Below are 12,151 nucleotides of genomic sequence, written 5' to 3' on the forward strand. Positions count from 1 at the left end.
TTTTATCAATGGGCAAAATACTGTACTGATGATGACATGCAAACAGTTCCCAGGGCAATGATAAATGTCATGCTGGGTGAAAGTTGCCCCATCCATTACATATATGTCTAACACATCCAATTGCATTACTTGTAATACTAGATAATTAGGCACTCCAACTATGAGATACAGGGTCTATACCTCTTGGAGCTCAGGGCAATACACATTGCTTGCCTAGAGGAAACCCACTTAGAGGGAAATGAATTGTGTAAACTGCAAAGGAGTTGGTGAGGCCAGCTCCCTGGCACCAAGTATTCTGACTTCTCAGGGGACACCATAACATGGATTCCATCTAATGTACCATATGGATTAAAAGATATCCACATTGAAAGTGAAGGGCAGTAAATGTTAGCGGAGGGAGCCTTGGAGGGTGAACCCTTAATTTTGGAAAGCATTTAGACCCCTAACATTAACCAGATGCAGTTCTTGGGGAATTTGACACCTGCTCTACTGAGAAAAACTGTGATACTCTTAGCGTGTGGTTAGAGATAACAACTCAGTTCTGGACTGTGATAAAGATAGGTCTACTCCACCTTTACACAGGTCTCAATGTTTGGCACTCAAATTTAGAATCTGGATCCAGCTGTGGTATCTGACATATGGAGGGACACACATCCTGTACAATGTGTGTACTACTTTTTCTTACCTATCCTCAATGTACACACCAGGCTAGGTATGTTTCTGGGTGGGGCAGGAATAGGGCTGGAGGTCACTAAATTGGAGTATTTGGGATGCACAGAGTCAGGCCTTACCCCCCTTCTAGTGTCTGTAAATTGGGTTAAGGCCCTCCCAGTGATATCTCCTTCACAATTACTGATGAAGCTGCTGCAAGACACCATTCTGTTGTACAAAAGGGGACCACAGAGACAATTAATTATGAGAGAATGAAGCCACAGCTAATAATGCCACCACTACATTCAAAACAGCAATTAAGGTGTGTATGAATAGAGACTACCCTTGACCTGAAAATAAATTTAAAAAGGGAAATATTGTCTGCAAAGAATAACATTTGAGACTTGGAGTTCTTAATGAGCACCACAGTGTAAATAATCTAACATAATCAAAAACGAAATATGATGTTCTAATTGAAAGGCTCAGCGTAAACACTACATGAAAGATATAGCTTAGCAACATAATAAAGGGGGAGGGAGTGGGACGGTTATTGGCCTAAGTTTAGAAAAGAGAAACTGCTAGGCTGAACCTATGTGCTATATATGCCTAGACAGAAAAGATGGATAATACCAAAGCCAACATTTATGATGGATTCATAAGATAATATGTGGAACTATGCACGGCTCTCCCTGTGATGCACACTGAATGCATTGGGGGTTATTTGGTAGGCATTCCTATCCTGCAACAAACACAACAAAAGGCAGTAGTGCTGAAGGAGCCCACATCCATGAGACTGACAATGCACGTTGCTCATCACCACCATTGCCCCACCCCTTTCAGAATGAAAGGATAATAAACAAAGTTTATTATCCTTTCGTTCTGAAAGTTTGCAGCTTCTGCTACTGGCGGGGGGGACAACACTCCTCCGCCCTAACGGAGGAGCCACCCCTGATTAGAACACAATCTTTTGATATGCCTACCTGGACAAAATCCCTGATGATAATAAATGTTAAACGAAGCTTCAGGTTGTTGAATTTGGCAATAGTATTAGCCTGGGACCTGTTTGTTACAGAAAGAAATATATATATATCGCCATACAAGAATATGTCCCCTAGACTGGTATATGTTACCCTTACTGTGGTACTGATTTAAATGACCATGTATTATTCAAACAGCTTTAATAAATAGTTTGTGTACCTAGATTGATGACAAATTTCTAAAAATGTGATAAAGGGCATTTTAATTGCAATTTTAAAGTTGTGTTTTACTCAACCTTTGAGAGGGAAGGTTTATAGATTAAAAAGCAATCTGATTCTGAGAAACAAATCAAAGCACAGAATATGGATGAGAAATCTTTAAGGAACCATCCCTATCGTTGCATTGCAGCGAGGACTCCTAGACAGCATATAAGTGGCTACAAATCTCGACATGTAATTTTCATTGTTATGGGAGCATACAACACAGCAATGGAAATTATGTCATAGTACAAAAGCTTAAAAAGAGCTAGAAAAAAAACTGAGAAATGTGTTTTCAAGTAATCATTTACTGCATTAAATGACAACGCATTTTGCCCCACATTCATTGGCCTTGTATTTTGGGTACCTGATTTTCCATTTCTTACACCTGTACAGAAATCCAAGTAATCCAAGTAATCACTCATTTCATTAAATATTGACACATTTTTCCCAAAGTTCATAGGAACTTAACAGCTGAGCCTCATATTTTGCCTCATACTTTAGCTTTCCAATGCTCATGTTCATACACCTGTACAACATCCCTCCTCCACCACTCCTCACAAGTAGGTGCAATTTCTGATTTCCACTTCCTAACGATTAACAGCCTAGCACTGGTTATTGTATTGAAACCCCAATCTTCTCTCTTTGTGCCAAACATTATAATTTCAGGGGTGGGGGAGGTGTGGTGGGTAAAAGTAAACAAAGATAAGTATATTGTCTGAGGCCTCCAATCAGCATTTTATACAACAATTAGGGGCTTGATCTAGATCTTGACTGTATTACTTCCAAGTTCCTGCAGCAAGGCGGCCTGTGTACTCCATCAAGTCAACGGTAGTAAGCCTGCCATATTTATCTGTACTGCGGCTGAGCCGTCAACTGCCGCCGACTTCCATGTCGGAGTGCTCTTCCCAGCCATCAGGCTAGCGGGTTCCCGCTGACCATATTTATATGTTACAATTCTACAGGCGGTGTGCTAGTGGCAGAGTGCTTACGGAAGGAGGACATTGCAGGACCCAATGGATATAAGACATGGGCAGTGAATAAACGTACGTCACACACACACTGTACCATCTGGCCCCCCGCACTACACACTACATAACAGATCACGTACATACTATTATCCATTGCCATTCTACCACAGCACAACACATACACACAGGTTGCCATACATCCATAACACAACATACACTCACTATCAACCCTACACCCACACACGACACCACCACGACAACCAAAAAAAACTACACACTCATCTATGTAAATACACTCTCACAATTTCACAACACACATCACATCAACGACCAGCACTCAATAACCACACTCTCCTGAAAGTCACACACAGCAACACAACACACAACCACATATACACAACAAACGTAGACACACATGCAAGTGCCACACAATTGGACACAAGCACATCACCCACTACACCTACCTCCACCAACTAATCCAATCGCACACACACATATACGTACTGACTCACATACACAACAGGTAGCATAACATTACAGGTACAGGTCCCCTTTCAATCTGCACACATGGACATAGTTGACAAATGCGATTGTGACGTCTTTGTGGTGCCAGCATTCATTTGGCAATGAATACTAGCACCGTAATGATACTTGTGTATGTGTGTGATATGTATTGAGTACCAGTGTGCCCCCATCTGTGCCTGACACACTTATGTTCTCGACATATGCATGTCACTGTAATTCTAAAAAAATTACTGTGTCATGTATATGACAGCAGTGGTCCCAAGCTCATGTGAAGTTACCCCACAACTTACACAGCCAATGCAGGTTTCCTACCTTCGTGTCTAGCGACGGTTGGGTTGCACTTTCTCCATGGTCCACTGGCAGCAGCAACAGAAGGTGTTGACCAGTCGTGTCCAATCGAATATGGAAGTGGAACATGGAAAAAGGTGAGTTTTCGTGTGATTTCCCCACCAACTCAGAAGTGGAAGTTGGACCACCACAGTTGGCTTGGCAGTAATACACATCCAAATATGCCCAGCGGTAAGAGTGGCTGGAGTCCCACCGCCAGCCACTATTTATAATAGTGCCGTCACAGGGGATGAGAATCCTTGGCAGAGTCAGTGTGACTCGGGCACATTATAGTCAGTGGGACTGCCAACAACTAAATCGGGCGGGAGGACGGATTTCCCATCAAAAGAGTGGAGGTGGCCCGGCTATCGTCAAGATCTAAACCGGGCCCTAGGTGTTGTATACCATATTCTACGTTTAGAGGGAGTAACATAAAAAACACTATTACGAAACACTTGAGCTCAAAATCTTGTTGTATTTATGATCTTACCAAAACTATTAATGTTACGGGTAAGCTCCTGGCTCCTAGTTACAGCTCTTAATGACACTAAACATCTGTTTGCCCACTGCTCAAGTTATCCATTTGTTATTGCACCAGGCAAGAGCATCTTACTGAGATAGAAAAATTATCCGAGCGAAAGGTCATCGTTGTAAAATCGTGTTGGGCCAGTGAAGATATTATCTTAACATCATTTTGAGGCAGGACGCTCTAATTGTAGATACTTTTAAAAAAGTAATTACGATGTCAAGATAATTCAGCTTGTACATTTGAGAAGGACTTGAGCTCATTATTATCAAAAAGATCTCCCAGAAAACAACTCCCGAACTGGGTACCAAGTTGCAAAAAATAAAGATTAAGTAATTTTGGGAAGTTCGGATCATTGCGTTATATTGTGTAAGCATTAAGATCTTCTGTAAGGATCTTTTTGTCACGACTTGTGGCGAGGATCTTGTTCCTGAATGTTCGGCCTTCGCCCAGGTAGGGAGCGACTCTTTCTGGTAGCCACAGTACTGCAGGCAATGGAAACGCCAAGAGCAGGCCATTTCCTTCAGAAGTACTGCCAGAGGGAAAAAAACCCAGAAAGGGGAAAAAACCTCCAAAAAGGAAAGGTTCCTTAAAATAGAGCAAATTGATAGGTAAATACAAAAGCAAAAGTACGGGAAAAACACTGGAACAGACGTTAGCCAGTATCGAATACGAGGAAGCAGGAGCGAAGACACCATCCAAACAGAAAGTGTTGCAGTGCAAGGAGAGAAAGAATCACAGCCCTTAAATACCAACAAACAGGAAGCGACCAACAGGAAGTACAAGGACACCATCTTAGATAGGGAAAAACACATAGAACATAATGGACAAGGAACCATACAGAGTAGGGAACAAAGGCATGCTGGGAAGAGAGGGGTAAACTGGGAAAAGGGAAAAAACATAAAGGAAGGCACAATGAAGGACAGGAAAAGAAGAAGAGAAGAAGAACAGGTGAGTGGGGGAGGTCAGACCTGCCTGGAAGTGCGTAGAGCTAAGAAAGAACGAGGCCCCATGCCCAATTTGGGGCCTCGTAATGTGCACAGCAGGCTGGGGACGCGGCGCGTCTTCAGACAGCGTCCCGAGCCGAATGTTCGGTTTGTGCCGCACACGGCGGTGCAACACTTTTAATGTCAATTCAAATCTTGTTAAAGCTCCTACTGGTTTTTAATCTGATCTTCTTGAAGAATTTACTACTAGTTAATTTGCCAGGTTCGCTTCTTGGGCTTTTGTTCAAGGATATTTTACAAAACCAGTTGATTGAATAGTTACTTAATAAAAGGTTAATATAATTCCCAAGGCTCAGACAGTAGTATAAATGACAGTCTGAAAGGGCCCTGCCTCCTCTGATAATGGGAAGTTTTAAATAGTTAGTAGACCTGCGTGTAGTTTTCCCTTCCAAATGGATATGCAGCATTCAGTTGACTAAAATATATATTTGCCACATCTAGCTGTAAAGTGCAAAAATAATAAAGAAGTGTTTTCTGGATATTCATTGTAATCAAATTGATTCGGCCAATTAGCACAATTGGAGGTGCATCCTTTTAACCAATAAGGCCTTAATCTGTAGTATTAAAAATACATAATTACGTGCAAAACATACATTCAGTGTTGGTGCGATGGTTACTTCTAAATATCTGTCCATTGTTGCTATCTGTGCAACTGTACAGGTAGCCCCTTTAGCAAGAATATCTTCATTTGATGGGAACTTATTTTATACCCAGAGATTTTGACAAATCCATGTGACTCCTATTCAATATTATTTAAAGTAAGGGTAGTGTAGTGCAAGAAAATCAATACGTTATTAGCATTGACCAATAAATGAGATACAGTTGATATACTGAGATTAATAGATATGCGCTTCCGCAAATTCCTAATGTATGGTTCCATGTATAAGGCATACGCAGCTGGAGATAATGGATAGATCTGTATGTTACCACAAGTAGTTGCAAAGCAGGGAGTAAGTCCTTGCTGTATGCATACTTTTGCTCCAAGCGATTGGTATATCGCACATATAAGATTCATGAAGCCAGGATTAATATTAAATTACTTTTCATTTATAAAGCCCCCTCAAGTGTCAGATACCTCAAGTGTGGTATCAAATTAGTTGTTGTAATAAATCCCACATCTTACAATTGTTGGATCTGATATAACTTGTTAGGGTAAAGAATAATAAACTCAACCTAAAAAGTTTTCCAACTTCAGCCCTGTAGTGCTCTGTTCTGATTGGCCAGCCTCTGGCAACCTGGCCAGGCTGCTTTGATGAGTGTGAAGTGGTCTGAGCCGAACACAAAGAGATGTGCCTGGGGGAGGAGAACTTCCTTGCGCAGATGGACAAACAGGAAGGGGGAGGGCTGCCAAACTGGTCTTCAAAGGCAGGGAAAAACATTTGGAGCAACCCAGCACCTCCCTCACATCCTGCAAACCCAGTCAATTAGGTGCCCCCTTGATTAGATTAGGAGAGGGGTGTGTTTAAGATATTTAGCCACACCACTGGGTAGGCGCAGCCAGATGTAACCTCCAAAAATCAGTTTCAGCCATGATAGATTTTTGAAGAATGTTGCTCTCTGGGACTGATTTTTGCCATACTTCCTAGGAAGTGGTCATCACAGGGGGAAGGACCCAGCACCTGATTAGAGAACCAGGACCCCCTCTGTTTTTCACCCAGGAGCAAGATTAAAACTGGTAGACCAGCACCCACATTTCATATCCCTACAAGGAAGAAATACAGGAGAAGAAGGACTGCCCTGCTGGACCCCTGACCCACACCTGGACACTGCACTGTGGAGAACTGCACCAGCTGCACAATTGGGCTTCACCACAAGAAGGACATTGCCTGGTTTCAACTGGTTCAACGAGGGACTCCCTGTTTGCTACAGGTGAAAAATTGCTAACCAGAGTCCCCTGCACCAACTCCTGAAGAAACTGACCAGCTGACCACTGTAAAGTGGCCAAATTGGAGTTTAAGTCAGGTGCATTCTGGGAGTTGTAGTCCGCACCCTCAAGGACATCTCAGACCTTCTGGAACCTTAGGGTAAGCTGTGGACCTCAAAAGAACCTAAAAAGAACATCTGGGAGAAGATCCAAAAGTTTGGAGAACTCTTTGGAAAAAGCTCCATAAAGGGACCGACCCACTGCGGCAACTCTAGACGGCTTGCCTCAACCGCGACCCGGCCTGACTTGCAGGTTTGTCCCAGTGAAGAAAATCTTTGAAAAAGTGACTAAGTCCAAACGTAGAAAGTTTACCGGGACCCCCCAGGCAGTGTATCCGAAGAGGGCTCCAAGGACGTCAGATCAAGATTCAGGTTTTCTCCGGTCAAAGAATTTTCATCTCGGAAAAACAACTAAGTCCGAAGATAAAAATCTCTAACGAGGGCTCCTGCAATGCGTTTCCGAGGAAGAGTTCCAGGAGGTCGGATTGCACTGGCAACTTGGTCCCGCTGAAGGAAATCTTCAAGAAAACGACTAAGTCCAAAGGTAAACTTTTGATCAAGGCCTCCGGCGGGCTGTAGCTGAGCAGGGCTCCATCACGGTCAGCCTTAAACTTTGACTTTGCCCCGGTCGAGGTGCGACCAGATTGGCACTATTCATTTCCAAGTACTAAAAAGCATTCATTCTTTCAAAATTCATATCTCCGGTTCCCTTTATCTGATTTTATTCATTTGGTATCATTGTAAAGCTAAAATCATTTCCTATTTTTATAAATTGGTTTTAGATTTTTTAAATGTTTCCTGTGTTTTGTTTAATTACTGTTTTGTGCTACTGGAATGCTTTACACTTTGTCTCCTAAGTTAAGCATTGTCACTCATTGATAAGCTACTAAGAGTTGAGCTAGGCTTAATTTATTAAGACCTAAGTGGAGGATAGTGGCCTATTGCTAATTGTAGGTACTAACCTGCCCTTACCAATAACCCATTTTCCAACAAGTCTGAATACAGAAGATGTTGAATTTCCACTGTGCGTGTTTCAATGAGCAGTGTGCTAATCAGGCACATACCTATCCAGGAGCATTGCCATTCAGTAAAAAGTGTACTCCTATGGACTTGGATTCGTGTTTCTCCAAGCATCCGTATATCCTATGTTTATACCATAATAATACTGCTAGCTCTAGTGTTTTTTCACAAGCCCTGTAAAAGCACCATTGGTAATATACATTGCAGGAATTAGTATACAATTAAATGTCTCCAATGATAATAATGGGAATGTAGCAGCTTCTCAGTCCCAGCATACGTTGAGCAAAAGAATGGAGGTTCTCATAACTGGGTGCATGAAACTTAATAGACTGATGTTGGTTAATAATATTAGCTAGATTCGCTAACACCTATCTGCCAGAACGGTCTGCTTTACTATTTAGCATTTTAGGTGCTTTGTTAAATATTACTATGGAGACCCCCATTTGTCCTGAAATATATGTGGCACTAGATAAATCATATATTCTTGGTATATTGAGTCCTTGGTTAGTTATAGATAGCATATTGATCATAGCTTTGGATGTGGTAAGATGTGTTTCTTACAAGGTTACTAGATCCGGCTTCAGACGCTAAGATGCTCATCACAAGGGTGGCGGTCTCAGGACCGCCACACTCGTGATGACGGTCGGACCGCCGCAGACAGGGCGGTCCGACTGCCCATTATGACCGTGGCAGATGGGCCACGTTCCGAGCGCCGGCACCACCAGGTTGCCGCCTGTCAACAGCCTATTGATCTCGGTGGGCGCAAATCGCCATGGGTGATTACGAGTCCCCTTTCCGCCAGCCTTTGCATGGAGGTCTGACCGGCTTTGCATGGGCAGTGCGGGCCCCCCATGGACAGCCCCGTTGCGCATTTCACAGCCCGAATTATGGGCAGTGAAATGCGCAACGGGTGCTGTCACACCCGACACACCACAACATTTGTTCCACTTGGCCAGCATGCTACCAGCTCTGGAGGTATACTGGCTGCAGCGGCTTCGGAGATCTTCTTTGAAGTCCACCAAAGTCATAATTAGGCCCTACGCCTCACAAAAAAGTAGGCTTTTTCCCCACCATTCCTAATGCCATTTAAATTCCACAACACAATTTTAACTATTGTTTTTCTTCTTAGTGCAACACTTACTGCTCCTAAATTCAATTTTTTACCCAAGTATTCTACCCCTCTCCCCTCCACTCCTCTACTATTCCTCTTCTCCTTTACTGCCCTGTCCTTTCCCTGCCTCCCGTCCTTCCTCCTAGTCCATTACCACACCCTAGTTTGGCACCACCAATAGGTAGAGAACCCAGATTCTGTTTAGATGTCAGCCTTGACATATGGGCAAAATTTATGGGTGCACTATGCCCTCCTTCCATCAAAAATTTGTTGACACACCTTAGTGGGTTTGCAATCTGTAAATCAAATTTCAGGTTCAATATTTTATGCCCTGTTAAATTTTCTACACATTGTTAATGCTTGTCATCCAACAATTGTTGAAGCAATAAGTGTTCAGAGAAAATTATGAAGGAGCCCTGCAGTTAATCTTTACTAAGGCTCCCATTTCAAGGGTAGTGGTATTGAAAAAGCCTCAAATTTTAGTATGTGGGTCCTCATTTCCTTGTATATAGAGGCAGTTTCCCAGGCTTTGTCTTAGAAGATGAAGTAGCCTTCCTGTGTGGTGAATCTCTTGCTTTCTTTACGTTCTTGTGTTTCTCTTGTGTGTCATGCTGTCTCGTTATATCATGCTGTCTCATTCTGTAGTGTGCTATCCCCAACTACTAACATCCACTGATGATAAGCAGTAAACTATTGTATAATAAAACAAATAATTTTTTTTACTGTAAACCAAATTTTGCCACCAGCCTATAAGAGCAGTGGTTGCTAATGAGCAGCAAGTTAATGGTTGAGCGCAGAAGTTTGGCGGATTGAAGATTTAAGACTCTATGGGCCATATGTATGAAAAGTAGGAATTGAGATTTTCTAATTGTGATTATTACCAAATCATGATTAGGAAATCACAACTTCTAATGTAGCAAAACGTACAAATAATAAATAACCATTCTCAGTGGGTCGCAAATCGATCTATCTTGTGAATATTAATGAGTTATGTTGCATTAGGTAATCAAAAGGATGGTGGCTTGCTTGAGTCAGCAGACCACCAAATCTGTGATTGCATTTTAATAAAGCATTTTTTTTAAAGTGCAGCCATTTTCATTACAGGAAAATGGGATGAGTTTAAAAAGAGAAAATTAAAGTTTTATGTTTCATTTTTTAAGAGTAGACACTGATCCGTGGCACCACTATCTGCTCTTGACAAATATTTTTGTTTGCATTCTCAAAGAGGAATGGGTCTCTTTGGGACCCCTTTCCATTTGCAAACGGTTACCAATACCTTTTAGTAGTCAGTAAAAGACGAATGTTTTGCAACTGTAATTTGGTCGTAAAACATTATTACATACCACTGAGATTCAGTAGTTAGAAGGTACACCCTAAACACGCCTGTTCCAAACACCAAATCGGTATGTATTCACAATTCCAAACTGCAATTCGCAATTTGGGATTCATACATACCAGAATACCTTTTCGAGTTTGCAAACGGGACAATTCGGCGAATAGGAACATTTACGATAGCAGAAAGGTTTTGTGCATATGGCCCTAAGTTTTGGCTACTCTATTTGTCTATGGCCCACACAAACGTAAAGAAAGATGTAGGACACACCTATTGATTGCAACCTGTGAGCGAAGCTGAAGAGGCCAGAGTAAGTGTAAAATTTTAATCTATCACCACACCCCTTGAGACACACAAAATGGAAACCTGTCGACCTGGAACTGGTAAAGGGAGAGGTCGATATGATAAACCTGGAATTACACTGGGCAGGTTTGATGAAACTGCTTTATGACCAATGGAGGGCACACTCCCTACTAATGGCAATAACAGCACAGCTCCCTCTCCACATGAGGAGAGAATGGAGCAGGAAAGAATAACAAAAACTTTCAGAAAGGAGTACGGGCCAGATGTAGCAACATTTAGAATTGCGACCCGCAAGCTGCGAGTCAGAGCGACTCGCAATTTGAGACTCTCAATTCTTACTGTTGGATGGTGTTCCTGACACCATCTGCGACTGGCAAGGGGGGTCCCAAATGCCCACCTCAATAATCATGAGGTGGGTCGCAATTTGCGACCCCCTTGCGAATGGCGGCCATCACAGGGATGGTGGCCTGCTGCGGACAGCAGACCACCATGTCTGTGACTGCCTTTTAATAAAGCAGTTTTTATTTTTTTGTAATGCAGCCTGTTTTTCCTTAAAAAAAACGAGATGCATTACAAAAACGAAAAATGAAACGTTTTTGTTTAATTTTTTCAGAGCAGGCAGTGGTCCATAGGACCACTGCCTGCTCTGAAAAAATGTTTGCAGTGACATTATCAACAGGGAAGGGGTCCCATAGGGACCCCTTCACTTTTGCAAATGGGTTACCACCCATTTCAAAAGTGTGCAAAATGAGATTGGTTTGCGACCCGTTCGCGGTCACGAACCAATCCTGCATTACACTGCGACTCGAAATTAGGAAGGGAACACCTCTTCCTAATTGCGACTCGTAAACCCGTTTTGCGATTCGGTAAACAGGTTACCGAATCGCAAAACAAGGTATGTGCATTGCAATGTGCTTTTTGCACGTCGCAAACAGCGAGCAAAATGCTTGCTACATCTGGCCCTATATCTTTAAAATGATAGCCAGGGGATGAGTGAACGTTTAGAGGCACCCAATCCTTCTGTTCAATTAGATCAATTAAAGCCTCCAGCAGATCTCTCTTCTACAGCAACAGCCTCTATCCCAACTGCTTCCACATGACACCTGTACCAAAGGTACCACTATAACAGCTTCTCCCTCAATTCCAGCCCCAGTTTTGTTGTGGATGATAACCTTCAAACTGAAGGCACTCAAGATAAAAGTGAAAATGGTTGAGAGTC

The 12,151-nt window shown here is 42.4% G+C and overlaps 1 protein-coding gene across 4 annotated transcripts in view; it reads right to left on the reverse strand.

Annotated features, from left to right (window-relative positions):
- LOC138259312 (cytochrome P450 2B4-like) overlaps window positions 1-12,151 on the reverse strand; it is a 617,647-nt gene that overhangs the window by 248,474 nt on the left and 357,022 nt on the right. The window lies entirely within an intron of this gene.

This window comes from Pleurodeles waltl, chromosome 9 (assembly GCF_031143425.1).
Source record: "Pleurodeles waltl isolate 20211129_DDA chromosome 9, aPleWal1.hap1.20221129, whole genome shotgun sequence".
Taxonomy (NCBI): domain Eukaryota; kingdom Metazoa; phylum Chordata; class Amphibia; order Caudata; family Salamandridae; genus Pleurodeles; species Pleurodeles waltl.